The 16,698-nt window shown below is 41.0% G+C and overlaps 1 long non-coding RNA gene across 2 annotated transcripts; it reads left to right on the top strand.

Annotated features, from left to right (window-relative positions):
• Positions 1–149: 149 nt before the first annotated feature.
• Positions 150–12,972, top strand: LOC137750382 (uncharacterized). Of its 2 annotated transcripts, none has more exons than XR_011070429.1 (4): positions 150–277; positions 2,392–2,467; positions 2,714–2,835; positions 12,650–12,972. It is a non-coding gene; the product is annotated as an uncharacterized lncRNA (long non-coding RNA). The 2 variants fall into 2 exon arrangements; XR_011070430.1 differs by lacking the exon at positions 12,650–12,972 and adding an exon at positions 4,405–4,905.
• The last annotated feature ends 3,726 nt before the right edge of the window (positions 12,973–16,698 follow it).

The raw sequence follows: 16,698 nt of genomic DNA, 5'->3' as shown, positions 1-16,698 counted from the left end.
AAGCCGACCTAGCGCGCTCTAACTGGCGCGAGTTACCAGGCGACGCCGCGGCGACAGGCAAGCCGGGACTTGTAGTCCGCCTAGAAGAGGCGGGCGCTAGCGCGGCGGCCGCCCAGCGACCCGTGCGCGTGCGCGACGTCTGAGGAAGCCGGCACGGAAGGTTCGATTTTGCCGGGGGTTGCCCTTACCTCAGCTTTTGGAGGCGTGGAGAACCCGCGCTTTTCTGCGTCGCTTGCGGAGTGAATTCGAGGCGGTTTCTCCTGGGTTAGGGTGGTGGGTAAGGCACTCAGTAATATGAACCCGTCGCGGCTTGTTTCCCTGCTGCTCCCTCCACCGTGCCCCATTGGGGTGTTCTAGTGTTTCAGGAACTCGAAGTTGGAGCTAGAGGCGCATACCTCACTAAAGAGTTTTACTTCACGAGAAATTTAACTCAACAGGCTGGATTTCAACTTGGGAGGTCGGCTCCTCCCTGTAGACGGGAGAGGAGACGTCCCCTGAGGAGAAGCGGCCTGGCAAGAGGCATTCTGTCGCGAAACCTCGAAATCCTTGTTTGCGAAGTCTCTGCTTGAACGCTGCGGGTGCAATTCCCCTTGAGGCATGATAATAGCAGTTACCCTTTAGGGGGCTCTCACTATTGTCAATTCCCTCCAGCCAAATACCACCGAGATCACCTGTCTAGTTGAACAAAGCTGGGCTTGGACTTCCCTGGTGGTCCAGTGGTTAAGAAGCCGCCTGCCAATGCAGGGGACACGGGTTTGAGCCCTGGTCGGGGAAGATCCCACATGCCGCAGAGCAACTAAGCCTGTGCACCACAACTACTGGGCCTGCGCTCTAGAGCCTGCGAGCCACAACTACTGAGCCCGCGTGCTGCAACTACTGAAACCCATGCGCCTAGAGCCCGTGCTCTGCGACAAGAGAAGCCACCGCAATGAGAAGCCCGCGCACCGCAATGAAGAGTAGCCCCCCACTCGCGGCAACTAGCGCAGCAACGAAGACACAACACAGCCATAAATTAAACAAAAACCTGAGCTTATTGTCTCCTTGTAAGGAGGGGAGGCACAGAATGAGGCACAGGGAGACATCTCAGAAAGAGGGTGCTGGAAAGAATTTACAGGGTTTGGGCTTGTGTTAGGTAATTTGGAGGAGGGCTTCAGGAAGCGGGCCTTCTCTCTGGATTGAATGCTATTAGGAGGTGAAGGTAATTCTATGATGGGGTATTTTAATAATTCTTATCTAAAAAGGGAGAAGAACCCTCATGTTAGCCAGGATAGGGGGATATTTGGTCTTTTTGTTTGTTTTTCTTTTGGGGTTGGAACAGTATTCTTGTTTGTTTGTATTCAAACATGTTTATGGAGTGGTTTTGTTTTTGTCTTATCCATCATGGTCACAGAGTGGCTTTGTCTGATGTTGGTGTTTTGTGAAATTGTTTATGTTCAGTAGGGCAGCACATCCTAGTTGATAACACCAGCCTAGCTCCCCCTATTCAGGAGCTGCTTTTCTCCCTCTCACTGTGCTTCATATCACTTAGTATATATTCCCTGCTTTGGGCCTCAAAACAACTGTGTGAGACAATCCACAAATAGTTTGTACTCTCCATTGGATACTAGTCCCTAATGTAAATATGGTAGGTAAAATTAGGTCCCTGCCTCCAAGGAGCTTATAGCTCAGTGAGAGTGATCCAAGCCCAGGCAATCTGATGCCAGTGGCTGCTGCTTTACCACCTTGAGAATCTGTATCCCTAAGGGGACTACACTGCCTCCTCAGTAATTTTCAGCTACTGATATCTGTGCATACCAGGATTTCTCAACAGCAGCACTCTTGACATTTGGGGCCAGATAATTCTTTGTTATTGGTGGCTGTTCTGTGCAGTGTAGGATGTTTAGCAGTATCCCTGGCCTCTATCCACTAGATGCCAGTGGCACCCTTTCCCTAATTGTGACAACCAAAAATGTCTCTAGCCATTACCAAATCACCCCTGGTTAAAAGCCACTGGTGAATACCATTTGTATTCTCCTGGTCTCTGAGAGGTAACAAATATTTGGGGCATGACAGTCCCCAAATCACTTTGAATGGGGAGGCCTTGAAGAGGAGAGAAGGAAACAATGTGGCCTAAGTTTTTGAAAAGCCCATCCAACTAGGAGAATGAAGACTGAGACAAAGAGAAGACAAGTGGGAAAAAACAAAGGTAGAAGAGAAATGATAGAGGCAGAGAGGAGCTCATAGGAAATCACCCTTAAATTACTTAGTTCACACTAACAAAGTTAGTTCACATTAATAAAGACAAAGCCTTAATGAGGCCTCGCTGTACTGCCACTCCCTGTTTGGGAAATGCTGGTCTGATTAGCAAATAGTGTTGACCACTTTTGTGAAAAGATTTATTTTCTTTTACAGCATGGTACCAGATATGACCTCCCTGAACTGGTTGCTTGCAAGAGACTTTCTTCAGAGATTTCAGGTTACTCTCAAGGTAGTTGTTTTCTTGGGAAAGCCAAGATTCCCTGGGGAGCTGGCAAAAGTCACAAAGCAATGGCAGCTGTTTCCAGGTTTTCCAAGAGATAGATTGTACTTAGATTAAGCTAATAAGAACATCAACACAATAGTTATTTGTATTTTCCTAACCTGTTTCATCCAGGAATCTGTAAAACATATAGACATTTATTAATTTTCTTCTCATAATGGTGAGGGAAATCATTGACATTCTCCTATTTTATAGATACAGAAGCCAAATTATGGAGTCCACAAAAAGTAGTGAGAAATCCAGAACAGCCTCCTGGAATCTTCACTCTGGGCCATTCCTGATGCTCAGCACCACCCCAGATCTCCAGCTTCCTAGTAGTAAGCTACTGAATTTTGTTTTCATAGGCTTTAAAATATTCCTTAGTCTCTTCACTTGACCCACAAAAACAGGCCTATAGCGGCTATGACTTTAAATAGTGACAGTACTTGAACTAGAACCCAGATCTCATGATTTTAGTCCACTACTCTGTCTACTTAAGCAAGCCCATACATCCTTGTAGGTGATGTTTAACTTACAGAAAACATAAATAAGAAAGAAATTCTAATCCACAGGGAAATCCAGACCTATTCAATCCTTTTCATTCATTTCATGGGGACTTTACGAGTTAGCTTTGATGAGTAAAAGAGAAAGTCACTGAGATATTAATGGAAAGCATTTAGTAACTCTGAAATTAAATTTGTCTTTGGGTTGATGAGGTAGACAGGAGGTATAGTGAGCACCGCCCCCTTACCCAAAGAAGTCTTGAATAGTTTATCCTCTGAGAACTAAACCAACAGAAATGAATTCTTAATTATTTAATCATATATAGAAACGACTTATGAGATAATGTGTCAATGGGGAGATTTAGGAATCTAGTCTAATGGAAATACTGTCTCCAAATAACATCATTATGTCAATGATTCTCAAATCCATTATTTCCAATCCAAACTTCTCCTCAGAATTCTAGCCTTACATGTCCAAGTGCCTGTTTCTTTTCATTTGCTTGTCTTACAGAGATCTCAAAGTTATTGTGTTTATAACAGAACTCTGGGTATGTCCCACTGCAAATCTTCCTCATCTCAATTAACAAGGCACTGCTCTCTACCCAGTTGCTTAAGTCAGAAACTCAGGAGTTAACTCAGTTCCTTCCTTTTCCTCACTTTCTTCATCCAATTCATTATCAAGTCTTATTGATTCCATGTCCAAAATAAATCTCAAATCCAACCACTTTTTTCTCTACTGCCACTAGCCTGGTCCAGGCGATAGTCATCTCTTTCTTGGATACTGCAACAGTCACCTCTTTCCCCTTTACTTCATAACACTTACCACAATTTGTTTAATTTATTGGTCTGTTTTTCTTACTTGTGATTTAATAATCTCACTTCACTACTAGAATGTATATAAAGTGCTTGAGGATAGGTACAAAATCTATCTTTTTTTTTTTGGCTGCGTCGGGTCTTCGTTGCTGCGTGTGGGCTTTCTCTAGTTGTGGTGAGCGGGGGCTACTCTTCATTGCAGTGTGTGGACTTCTCATTGTAGTGGCTTCTCTTGTTGCAGAGCACAGGCTCTAGGCGCATGGGCTTCAGTAGTTGCAGCACGCGGGCTCAGTAGTTGTGGCTCACAGGCTCTAGAGCGCAGGCTCAGTAGTTGTGGTGCACAGGCTTAGTTGCTCCGCGGCATGTGGGATCTTCCTGGACCAGGGCTCGAACCCGTGTCCCCTGCATTGGCAGGCAGATTCTTAACCACTGTGCCACCAGGGAAGTCCTATTATTTATTTTTAAGTGCATTTGTCCTTTCTTTCCAGCTAGATTATAAAATCCTTGAAGGCAATGACTATGTGTACTGTTGCCTCCTACAGTGTGTTAAATCTAGTAGGATCTTGATGTAAATTGTGTTGTGATTTACAGGGTTACTTAGTGTCTTGGCTTCTCTACAGAAGACTTCAAAACTCTTAAGAAAACCACAAATGAGATACCACCTCACACCAATTGGATGGCTATTAGGAAAAAAAAAAAAAGAAAATGACAAGTGTTAACAAGGATGTGGAGAAATTGGAACCCTTGTGTACTGTTGGTTGGAATGTAAAATAGTGCAGCCACTGTGTATGGCTGTTCCCAAAAACAATATGGTGGTTCCTCAAGAAATTAAAAATAGTATTACCATATGATACAGCAATTCCAGTTCTGGGTATATATCGAAAAAAATTGAAAGCAGAGTCTCAAAGAGATATTTGTATACCTATATGTATAGCAGCATTATTCACAATAGCCAATAGGTGCAAGCAACCCGAATGTCCACTGATAGATGAATGGATAAACAAAATGTGGTATATACATGTAATGGAATGTTATTCAGCCTTAAAAAGAAGGAAATTCTGACATGCTATAACATGGATGAAACTTGAGGACATTATGTTAAGTGAAATAAGCCAGTCACAAAAAGGTAAATACTGTATGATCCCATTTATATGAAGTGCTTAGGGTTGTCAAATTCATAGAAACAGAAAGTAGAATGGTGGTTGCCAGAGTCTGGGGGATGAGGGAGAATGGAGAATTGTTGTTTAATGGGTATAGAGTTTTAGTTTTGCAGGATAAAAGGTGTTCTGGAGACTGGTTGCACAACGTGGTGAATGTACTTAGTTGCACACAAAAATGGTTAAGATGGTAAATTTTATGTTATGTGTATTTAACCAGAATTTTTTTTTCAAAAGACCACTGAATAGGGAGTCAAAAGACCAAGGTTGGAGTTCCTTGTTCCTTGATGACTAATGAATCTTGAGCAAGTCACTTTTTCACTCATGCCTTGATTTCTTCATCTTTAAACAGGATAATAAAACATTCCCAGCTTCTGGGTTTATGTAAGGATCAGAGAGAAAAAAAACCCAAAAAATGAATAACTCTTAAGATAATTTTTTTGAGTAGTAGTTCCAGTATTCCAGTGTCCCTGATCTCCTTTAATATTCATTACAAATTTTATGTCTTATTTCATAACAAAATATTCCTAAAGATGTCTTAGCAATAACCTGTTACCACTTCAAAGGATATATACGCTGAACTCTTTCAACTTGGGCTGCTCACCTTATAATTTGGTCCTGGGAAAACAGCAAATAAAAAGCCTTTATGAGGGCTATTGATGACCTAAGATCCTAATTACTAATGTGGTTTAGCATTAATTGAGGAAATACAAGTTTAGGATTCTCATGTGAACATAATAAAGCTGGTCCCAAATTAAGGGGATAAGAGGAAGAATGAACATCTGCTGAGTACCTAATAAGTGTTAGGCCCTATAACAGATGTGTTACATGCATTATCTAATTTAGTCCTCACAACAGCGTTGTCAGGTTAATAACATCATACTCGTTTTATAAACGGGGCAGACAAAGCTGAGAGGTTGTCACTTGCCCAGGATCACACAATGAATGACAGAGATACAATCAAGTGCAGGTCTGTGTGACTCTGAAGCCCATACTCTTTCTACTGTTACACTGCTTCTCAAAATATATTTGACTACGCCTCTTGGTAATAGAGTTAATGGTAAATATTATATATTTGATATATATTCATACATTTATATCAGTTATCTTACCTTAGTCATTACAAGTAAGATAGACTGTGGTAAGGACAATTATCACCACTTTACAGATGATGAAACAGATAGAAAATTTAACTTACCTAACACCAACATCAACCAGCCAATAAATAATAATAGCAGGACTTGAAAATAGGTACTGCAATTCTCAGACCCATGTGTTTTCCACATCAGCCTCATGAGAGCAGAATTTTATCTCTGAATTTTCTGGTTCTGACATTTTTTTATGGGAGTGAAAGAGTGAGCATCTTGAAAGTCCTTCAGTTCTCAGTATACATGGACAAATTAAACACATCTTCATCCTTATTCTCTCCCCCATTCACTAAAATGACATTGAGTTAATATTTTTAATGTTATCAGTCCACAAGGACAAAGGGAATAAGAAAGATAACAGCAGATGAGGGATATCAGCAACATTTTGGAAGATGGAAAGTTGAGCCGAGAAAATTGAATTCCAAATACTGGGGAGGGGTATACTAATGAGAGGCAAGCAGGTTCATGTTGCAGAACACTAAAACATCAGGAATTGAAAGGAGCAGATACTATAGCAGCAGAGATATGTGAGGGGCCAAAAAGAGGGAGATTGGCTGAAAGTCTATATAAGAAGTTAAACTACCAGGCTCCTTCCTCATCCTGCTCAGCTAGGCAACTACGCCTCTATCTCCCTGGTTTATTCTGTGAAAAATTGAATCAGAGAAGCTCCAGACTGAGGTACCAGGTACAGCTAAAGGTCATAGCTGAGGAGGCTGGGGTAGGAGGATACCACACTGAAAACAGAGATCAGATGAATATCTACATGCTGAATGATGAAACTCGCCCAGCCTTCTTGCTCTACTTCACTCCAAGGATGCTGACAGCAAGGCTTATATTCTCGAGGCAGGAGAGCAGAGGATTAATTTTGGGAGAAACTTAAAATTGGATAACCCCAGAAGAAATAGCTATAGATAATGATACTTGAGGGTCTCCCAGCAAAACAAATAGGTCCCCACTTTATCAACCTGTGATGAAACCCACCAACTGACAAACTCTTCCGCCTAACATAGACCTTCCAAATACCTTTGTAATGACTCATTCTTAAATATGAAGGGACAGCAAAGGATCACCAGATAGTTGAGATAAACCTTCACCAAGAAAGACAGCATCAAATAGAAATGGAAAACAGAGGCAATATAGAGAGCAGAAGAATATTTTTTTGAAAACAATAAGCATCCTCTGCCTCTGATAGTATAAAATAGTGCATCCATAAAGCAAAGACAAGTTGCTCCAAAAAAAAGGAGCAATCAGAGAATAATAGCTCTGGGAAATTTTTTTAATAGCAAAAACAAATAATAGAAGTATTAATGTATAAAATTGAGGAAATCTCCCAGAAAAATAGAACAAAAAGACAGACCTGAAAATAAAAGAGAAAAGATATGGGCTTCCCTGGTGGCGCAGTGGTTGAGAATCTGCCTGCCAATGCAGGGGACACGGGTTCGAGCCCTGGTCTGGGAAGATCCCACATGCTGCGGAGCAACTAGGCCCGTGAGCCACAACTACTGAGCCTGCGCGTCTGGAGCCTGTGCTCCGCAACAAGAGAGGCCGCGATAGTGAGAGGCCCGCGCACCGCGTTGAAGAGTGGCCCCCACTTGCCGCAACTAGAGAAAGCCCTCGCACAGAAACGAAGACCCAACACAGCCATAAATAAATAATTAATTAATTAAAAAAAAAAACTTTAAATCATTTTCATATACATTACCGCTTTAAAAAAAAAAAAGAAAAGATAATTGGAGAATGAATCCATTAGGTCCAATGTTAGGCTAACTACAGTTTTAGAAATGGAGAAGAAATGAAGGGAAGAAAATTATCAAAGAAATTACAAGATCTCTGATAACTGAAGGACACGAGTTTCCAGATTGACAGAGCCTGCTGAGTGCCCAGCATAATGAAGGGAAAAAAACCAAAACCAAGAGAACTATGGGACATTATCATAAAATTTCTAAAGACAAGGGATAAAGAGAAGATCCAAAAATCTTGTTGATAGGAGGTGAAGAGGGAGCAGGGAAGGGGAATGGATTATTCATAAAAGAGTAGGTAATAAGAATAGCATATTTCTTAACATTGACACTGGTGGTTAGAAGACGATGAAACAGTGCTTTCAAAATTCTGAGAGAAAATTATTTTCAACCTAGAATTCTATACTAAGTCATGTTATCACTCAAGTGTGAGGCACAACTGAAGATGCAAGGATCAAAAAAATTTACTAACCCCCAAGCTTTTCCTGGGACACTACTGGAGGATGTGCTCTACTGAAACAAGAACGACAAAGATAGAGGTTTTAGGAAAGAGGGGATCAACCTAAGAAGGGTAAAAGGAAGTCCCAAGGTGATAGCTGTACAGCAGACCTTGTGAGGGATAGTCCAGACTAAAGGGGAAGGAGTGCTCCAGGGGAGTATTTCCAGTAAAACTGTTAGAGTATACGACATGTTTGGGTGTGCTAAAAATAGTTAAGGCATTTTTACATTTCTGTTAGTCTGGAACAGTTAGTGATAATGATACAGAAAATTTGGCAAACAAACTGAGGCAATTATTAATTGCAAGACAAACAAAAAGTTACATAAGAAAGGAAATGTAATCATAATACAATTAATTGATCCAGAAGTAAACCACACTTATAGAGTCATAGTAAGGTTAATATGAAACATTGATTTAATTTAAATGTGATATAACAATATTGTGAGGCTGAAGGGAGGGAAAGCATAAAGTGTTGGATCTTTATCTTTTATATCAGGTACTGTTTAAAATTTACAAATCAAAAAAGAAAGCAGTAAAAATATTTAATTTAGGAAAATGTTAGTAAATATGAAAAGAAAAAAAGCCAGTGAAAGAGTCTGGGAGGGTATCTCAGGCTTTGGGGAGGCCACCGCTTTTTTTTTTTTAAGTCTGTGTGTGTGTTAAAATATACTCCTGCTGTGTTTTGTTATGAGCCTTGTAGTTCCACATGACTTTTTTTAAACCACAAGACTTAAAGTATTTACATGTATTACCTTGATAAACATTAAAAATATCAAAGATAGAAAGAGAGAGAGAGAAGGAAAGAGAGAAAGAAAATCTTGTGTCTATCCAGACCTATGATATAAAATGACATTATGAATTTTCTTTACAGATAAGTCCTGGAAGAATACTAGAAAATAACAACCCTAGATATTTCAGAAGAATAAAACCCTAACTATTTAGGCCATTTTTTTAAGTATCGCATTGAATTTGGGGTGTCACAGTTGCTGCCTTCTCCCAAAATGAGAGAAATAAGGTGGAATACTAGAGCATTGCTATCCTCTGAGTTCTAATCAGTCTTACTGGCTGATTTTTTTAAATTGTGAAAACAAATGTCATCGATCTTCTGGAATCTCAAAAAGATGTTATCCTCAAGATAAATGTTGTGAGACTGTCTCATATATGGAATTAAGAGACCTAGGTTTAAATCCCCTTTCTATGACTTACTGGCTCTGTCACCTTAGGTATATTATTGATTCTGGCCCTCCCGTTTCTTCTGCTTACTCCAGAAGCTAAATTGCAATGAAAAATGTTCAAGAAGAACTGCTTCATGCTAAATCCCTCTAGTAGTGAATATGCTGCAGTGTACTTATTAGGGATTATTCAGTCTCCTCTATTAAACTATAAGAATTTTTAAAGTACCAACTGTATCTTTGCCTCTGAAATTTTCCACATCCTATTATTGCTGTTCTCTGCTTCTAATGGGCACCAAATCAATGTTGCCAGAGATTTATTGACCATATTGTGAGGAGAATGTTTGTCATTAAATGTTCCCATAATTCCTTGTTTAGAAAAGACAAAAAGTTCCATATGCTCCAGGAAGATTCTATTTTCATTGTTAAATTTAGGCTTAAGTTGGACGTAAACAATAAAGTAAAAACAAAACAGTCTGTCTTCTTCCAAAGAAAGAGTTCCTTAATGATTTTTATATATGTAAATAAATATATATAATATATTTTAAAAAATTTTTGGCCATGCTGCACGGCATGTGGGATGGCATGTGGGATCTTAGTTCCCTGACCAGGGATCGAACCTGGGCCCCCTGCATTGGAAGTGCTGAGTGTTAACCACTGGACCACCAGGGAAGTCCCATAATGATTTATATTTTTATAAAAAGGAAAGATTTTATCCAAAACCCTGGAGTACCCCAAAGATTTGGTAAACTTAACTGCTATTGTTACTGATATCCGTGTTCTTATGAGTATTAACAAAAGAATTTGACACATCTAAACAAATAAAATTATAGCATGAAATCTAGAGGAAGCATGATGAAGGAGATAATAAAGAGAGTTTTTATGATCTTGAAAAGTACAAACGGGACTTCCCTGATGGCACAGTGGTTAAGAATCCGCCTGCCAATGCAGGGGACACGGGTTTGATCCCTGGTCTGGGACGAACCCACATGCTGCGGAGTAGTTGTGGCGCACGGGCGCACTACGCCCGTGCGCCACAACTACTGACCCTGCGCTCTAGAGCCCGCGAGCCACAACTACTGAGCCCGCGTGCCACAATTACTAAAGCCATCATGCCTAAATCCTGCACTCCGCAACAAGAAAAACCACCACAATGAGAAGCCCGTGCACCACAACAAAGAGTAGCCCCCGCTCGCCGCAGCTAGAGAAAGCCTGCGCAGCAACGGAGACCCAACACAGCCAAAAAAAAGAAAAAAGTACAGAGTGAGACTTAATTTGTTCAACGATACCTAGAATATTAGAACTTCAGCTCACCTTTGGAAATTTAAAATACACTTTTGGAAAATAAAAATTAAATTAAAATGCCCACTAGATAGTGGACCTTAAATTTTAAAAAGTAACCATTTCATATATTTTAGAACAGTATAATTTTTCAATTAAGGCTATATTATTATAGCTAATATTTATTGAATGCTTCCTTTTGAACACTCCTCTAAGCTCCTTAATATATTATCTTGTTTTCCTAACCCTGTGAAATAGGTACTGTAATTACCCCCATTTTACAAATAAGAAAATGGGCTCAAAGAGATTAACTAAATATCATCTTCCAGATGCGATCTGATCAGTTCCCAGATATTATACCTCCTTTAAGTATGACAACTTTTTCCCCCTTTTATTTATTTATTTATTTATTTATTTATTTGTTTGTTTGTTTATTTTTAAATTTTTGGCTGCATTGGGTCTTTGTTGCTGTATGCAGGCTTTCTCTAGTTGCAGCAAGCATGGGCTACTCTTCATTGCAGTGTGCGGGCTTCTCATTGCAGTGGCTTCTCTTGTTGCAGAGCATGGGCTCTAGGTGCGCAGGCTTCAGTAGTTGTGGCATGCGGGCTCAGTAGTTGTGGCTCGTGGGCTCTAGAGCGCAGGCTCAGTAGTTGTGGTGCACGGGCTTCGTTGCTCCGTGGCATGTGGGATCTTCCCGGACCGGGGCTCGAACCTGTGTCCACTGTATTGGCAGGCAGATTCTCAACCACTGTGCCACCAGGGAAGCCCCCTAAAGTTGGGTTCCTTTGAAATGACCCAAGGCTCTCTTAATATCTTCCTTCCTAAATTGTACTCCAATTCCCTTTTGATGGTGTTAAACTCATTCCAGTTTAAGATTGTTCTTGGTGGAGCCATCTGACCTGGTAGCTTTTATTATCCTCCCACATGTATAATCGCTTGTTAGCCTCTTTATTTCTAGCTTCCTCTAAGTATTTCTTCTCAGGTTCTTGGTTTCCCAACATACAGTGTTACTTCTCTTCTGTTAGATAACTTTTTTTTTTTTTTGGTGGCGCTGCATGGCTAGCAGGATCTTAATTCCCCGACCAGGGATGGAACCCATACCTCCAGTGGTGGAAGCCCAGAGTCCTAACCATTGGACCACCAGGGAAGTCCCTAAACAGATCTTTTAAACAAACAAAAAAATACCTTTAAATAGCCTTATTCTTTTTGAGAAATCTCTTTTCCTTCCCCAAGGTCCCTTCCACCCAATAACCTCAGTATAAAATAGTCTCTTTCTCTGCTGAAACTTTGTAGTACTTCACTTATGCCTGCTTTCTTTATCTTATTTGTCATGTTCTCTCTAGCATTAGAGTTGTCTATATTCATTTACTGTTTGCTAGAATCTAAACCTCTTGGGACAAGAGCCAAATTTTACACATCTTTGTATTCCTTTGTATTCCTTGCACATAATAAATGTTTAGTGAGTGTTGTTGAATGAATGAATAGGCAAATGAATAAATGGAGTCCTATTTAGTGGTGTGTTAGAGTTGCTCTTACTAGATTCTGAATGCTAATTGTTAAATTTTCAGGAATTTTGCTAGTAGGCTGTTAAACTATTGGTAGCTTGAAAACTGACCATGGTAAAAGTATTCCCACCAATGTTTTGTTGCACAACACAACAAAGTTTTTTTTTCCACCAGAGAGCCAGTTATTATTAAACATTTATATATTTATCAAACATTTACCAGCACACCACTGGTCCTATTCTTCCATACTAGAAAACTGTATATACCTCTTTGTGTTAATATTAAAAAGCTGAAAGAGTTTCTAAGCCATCTTTTCTAATCTCAACATTTTACAGATAAAGAAATTGAGATCCAGAGAAGTGAAGTGGTTTGTATATGTCATACATCTAGATAGTAGCAAAGCAGAAACTGGATTCCAGCTCTTCATTCTTCTGGTCATTTCTTCTTTTTATGCACCACATTGACTTCATTTCTATGTTGTTTTACTGTTGCTTTGTTCCTTGGTATAACTTCAAATAAGGTCATAAGTATTGTTCCACACATAATAATTATTAAGGGGTGTCAGTAAACAGAACACAGCTTTCTCTGCTCTTTGTTCCTTTTGCAAACAGATTTAACACATTTGTTTTTGGAGAAGGAGCAGATTTTGTTCCTGAGTTTTATGGGCTGAGAAAAAAAGTTTTGCTTTTAATGTTTCTTTATTGTTTAGTTAAAAATTTTTTATTGAATAAAAGAGACTGCATTTCATAAAAGTACATTATATGACACTTGGAAATGTGTTTGTAAACTTTTATTGCACACTCCCCGAGAATGACTGTGAAAGCCAGGCAGCAACAATTTTGTCTCTTCTGCAGTGGCATGGCTGCCCAGTAATATCTTCCTCACTGACCTGCCTTGTTTTCTAAAATTCTCACCATTAGTTTGACAATCTGGGATCAAGGTATTTGTTAAAATGCACAAATGTTACCTTGGAAGAAAAGCGCAAAAAGCCATTTTTAGAACACTAGAGGAATAAAAATAGGACAGATATTTTGTGATTTTGAAGGGATAAGGGTGATAAAGAGAGACCCAAGATAATGTAAGAATTTCCAGTAGGATAGGTAGGACAAGCCTATCTTTGGTGATTTGTCACAACTTAGAACCCATGGGGACTTCCCTGGCGGTCCAGTGGTTGGGACTCCACCCTTCCATTGCAGGGTTCGACCCCTGGCCGGGGAACTAAGATCCCCATATGCTGCATGGCACAGCCCAAAAAAAAAAAAAGTTTGAAAAAAAAAAAAGAACCCATGGCAGCCAGAGGATAGCATGAGAATATTGGTCATAATCAGTGGATTTATTGGAGACTTCAGTGAGATCTTGGAAATATGGTTAACTTCTGAGAACAGAACTAGTAAGAAACAACCTAGGCTTGTCAGACCTCGCTTTGAGTATTATCATTAGAAAATTTGTAGACAAACTGGAACACTTTCCAGGGAGAAGATTGGGACTGAAAAATCCACCTTCAATGAATATTTATGTTCCAGCACTGTTCTGTACATTGGGATACATCAGTGAACAAAACAAAGATCCCTGCCCTTGTTTTTGTTTGTTTGTTTGGTTTTTTGTTTGTTTGGCTCCACTGCGTGGCATGCAGGATCTTAGTTCCCTGACCAGGGATGGAACCCATGGCCCTTGCAGTGGAAGCATAGAATCCTAACCACTGGATCGCCAGGGAATTCCCCTCCCTGCCTTTAGGGAACTTAAATTTTTGTAAGGCTAGACAGACAACAAAATGAATACTGACTACAGTTTGTTAGAAGGTGAAAAGTGCTTTTGATAAAAAGAAAAAATAGACAAGGCAAAGTGAATCATGTCAAGAATATCAGGAAAAGTTGAAGGATGATAGTTCTGTTTCTTCTATAAAGTATATATAATAATATTTACCATTGCTATAAATATCGAATGTGGTACTATTTGTTAAGTACTTTGTACTATGCCTAACATACTTGACAGTGGACAATAAAAGGTCTGCCCCACATCATCTTTACTCCAGGATCCAGGTCTTCTATCTGAAATATTGTCTGTTTTATGGAAGAGGGAAAAGAGGCAGGCAAACCACTCACTGGCTCTTAAAGCTTCTGCCCAGAAGTCACACGTCACCAATTTTATTAGAGCAAGTCACATGGTGTGATGGTTTTCAAAATATGTCCACAAATTCTTTGACACTCCTCCCTTCAGAAAGTGGAGTCTAATTCCTCTGCCCTTGAGTGTGAGTTGGACTTAGTTTCTTGCTTCTGACAAATACATGATGACAGAAGTGATGATGTGTGACTTCCAAGACAGTATCATAAAAGGCATTGCAGGAGCCACGGAGGAGAGCGCAGCAACAGGGGTGCGGAGGGCAGAGTGGAGAGGTTCCCACACAGAAGATCAGTGCCGACCTGCACTCACCAGCCCAAGAGGCTTGTCTGCTCACCCGCCGGGACGGGCGGGGGCTGGGAGCTGAGTCTCAGGCAGGGAGAGGACTGAGGTTGGCGGCGTGAACACAGCCGGAAGGGGTTAGTGCACCACAGCTAGCCGGGAGGGAGTCCGGGAAAAGGTCTGGGCCTGCCGAAGAGGCAAGAGACTTTTTCTTGCCTCTTTGTTTCCTGGTGCTCGAGGAGAGGGGATTAAGAGCGCTGCTTAAAGGAGCTCCAGACGCGGGCGCGAGCCGCGGCTATCAGCGCGGACCCCAGAGACGGGCATGAGACGCTAAGGCTGCTGCTGCCACAACCAAAAAGCCTGTGTGCAAGCACAGGTCACTATCCACACCGCCCCTCCCGGGAGCCTGTGCAGCCCACCACTGCCAGGGTCCCGTGATCCAGGGACAACTTCCCCGGGAGAACGCACGGCGTGCCTCAAGCTGGTGCAACGTCACGCTGGCCTCTGCCGCCGCAGGCTCACCCCGCATCCGTACCCCTCCCTCCCCCCGGCCTGAGTGAACCAGAGCCCCCGAAGCAGCTGTGCCTTTAACCCCGTCCTGTCTGAGCGAAGAACAGACGCCCTCAGGCGACCTACACGCAGAGGCGGGTCCAAATCCTAAACTGAACCCCGGGAGCTGTGCGAACAAAGAAGAGAAAGGGAAATTTCTCCCAGCAGCCTCAGGAGCAGCGGATTAAAGCTCCACAAACAACTTGATGTACCTGCATCTGTGGAATACCTGAATAGACAACGAATCATCCCAAATTGAGGAGGTGGACTTTGGGAGCAAGATATATTATTTTTTCCCCTTTACCTCTTTTTGTGAGTGTGTATATGTATGCTTCTGTGTGAGATTTTGTCTGTATAGCTTTGCTTTCACCATTTGTCCTAGGGTTCTGTCTGTCCGTTTTTTTGTTTTTTTACTTAAAAATTTTTTTTCTTAATAATTATTTTTTATTTTAATAACTTTATTTTATTTTATCTTACTTTATTTTATTTTATTTTATCCTCTTTCTTTCTTTCTATTTTTTCTCCCTTTTATTCTGAGCCGTGTGGATGAAAGACTCTTCTTGGTGCTCCAGCCAGGCATCAAGGCTGTGCCTCTGAGGTGGGAGAGCCAACTTCAGGACACTGGTCCACAAGAGACCTCCCAGCTCCACGTAATACCAAACGGTGAAAATCTCCCAGAGATCTCCATCTCAACACCGAGACCCAGCTTCACTCAACGACCAGCAAGCTACAGTGCTGGACACCCTATGCCAAACAACTAGCAAGACAGGAACACAGCCCCATCCATTAGCAGAGAGGCTGCCTAAAATCATAATAAGGCCACAGACACCCCAAAACACACCACCAGACGTGGTCCTGCCCACCAGAAAGACAAGATCCAGCCTCATCCACCAGAACACAGGCACTAGTCCCCTCCACCAGGAAGCCTACACAACCCACTGAACCAACCTTAGCCACTGGGGACAGACACAAAAAACAATGGGAACTATGAACCCTGCAGCCTGTGAAAAGGAGACCCCAAACACAGTGAGATAAGCAAAATGAGAAGACAGAAAAACACACAGCAGATGAAGGAGCAAGGTAAAAACACACCAGACCTAGCAAATGAAGAGGAAATAGGCAGTCTACCTGAAAAAGAATTCAGAATAATGATAGTAAAGATGATCCAAAATCTTGGAAATAGAATAGACAAAATGCACGAAACATGTAACAAGGACCTAGAAGAACTAAAGAGTAAACAAGCAATGATGAACAACACAATAAATGAAATTTAAAATACACTAGAGGGGATCAATAGCAGAACAACTGAGGCAGAAGAACGGATAAGTGACCTGGAAGATAAAATAGTGGAAATAACTACTGCAGAGCAGAATAAAGAAAAAAGAATGAAAAGAACTGAGGACAGTCTCAGAGACCTCTGGGACAACATTAAATG

The sequence above is a fragment of the Eschrichtius robustus genome, chromosome 16 (assembly GCF_028021215.1).
Source record: "Eschrichtius robustus isolate mEscRob2 chromosome 16, mEscRob2.pri, whole genome shotgun sequence".
Classification (NCBI taxonomy): Eukaryota; Metazoa; Chordata; class Mammalia; order Artiodactyla; family Eschrichtiidae; genus Eschrichtius; species Eschrichtius robustus.
This window is presented reverse-complemented; position numbering and strand designations above follow the sequence as displayed.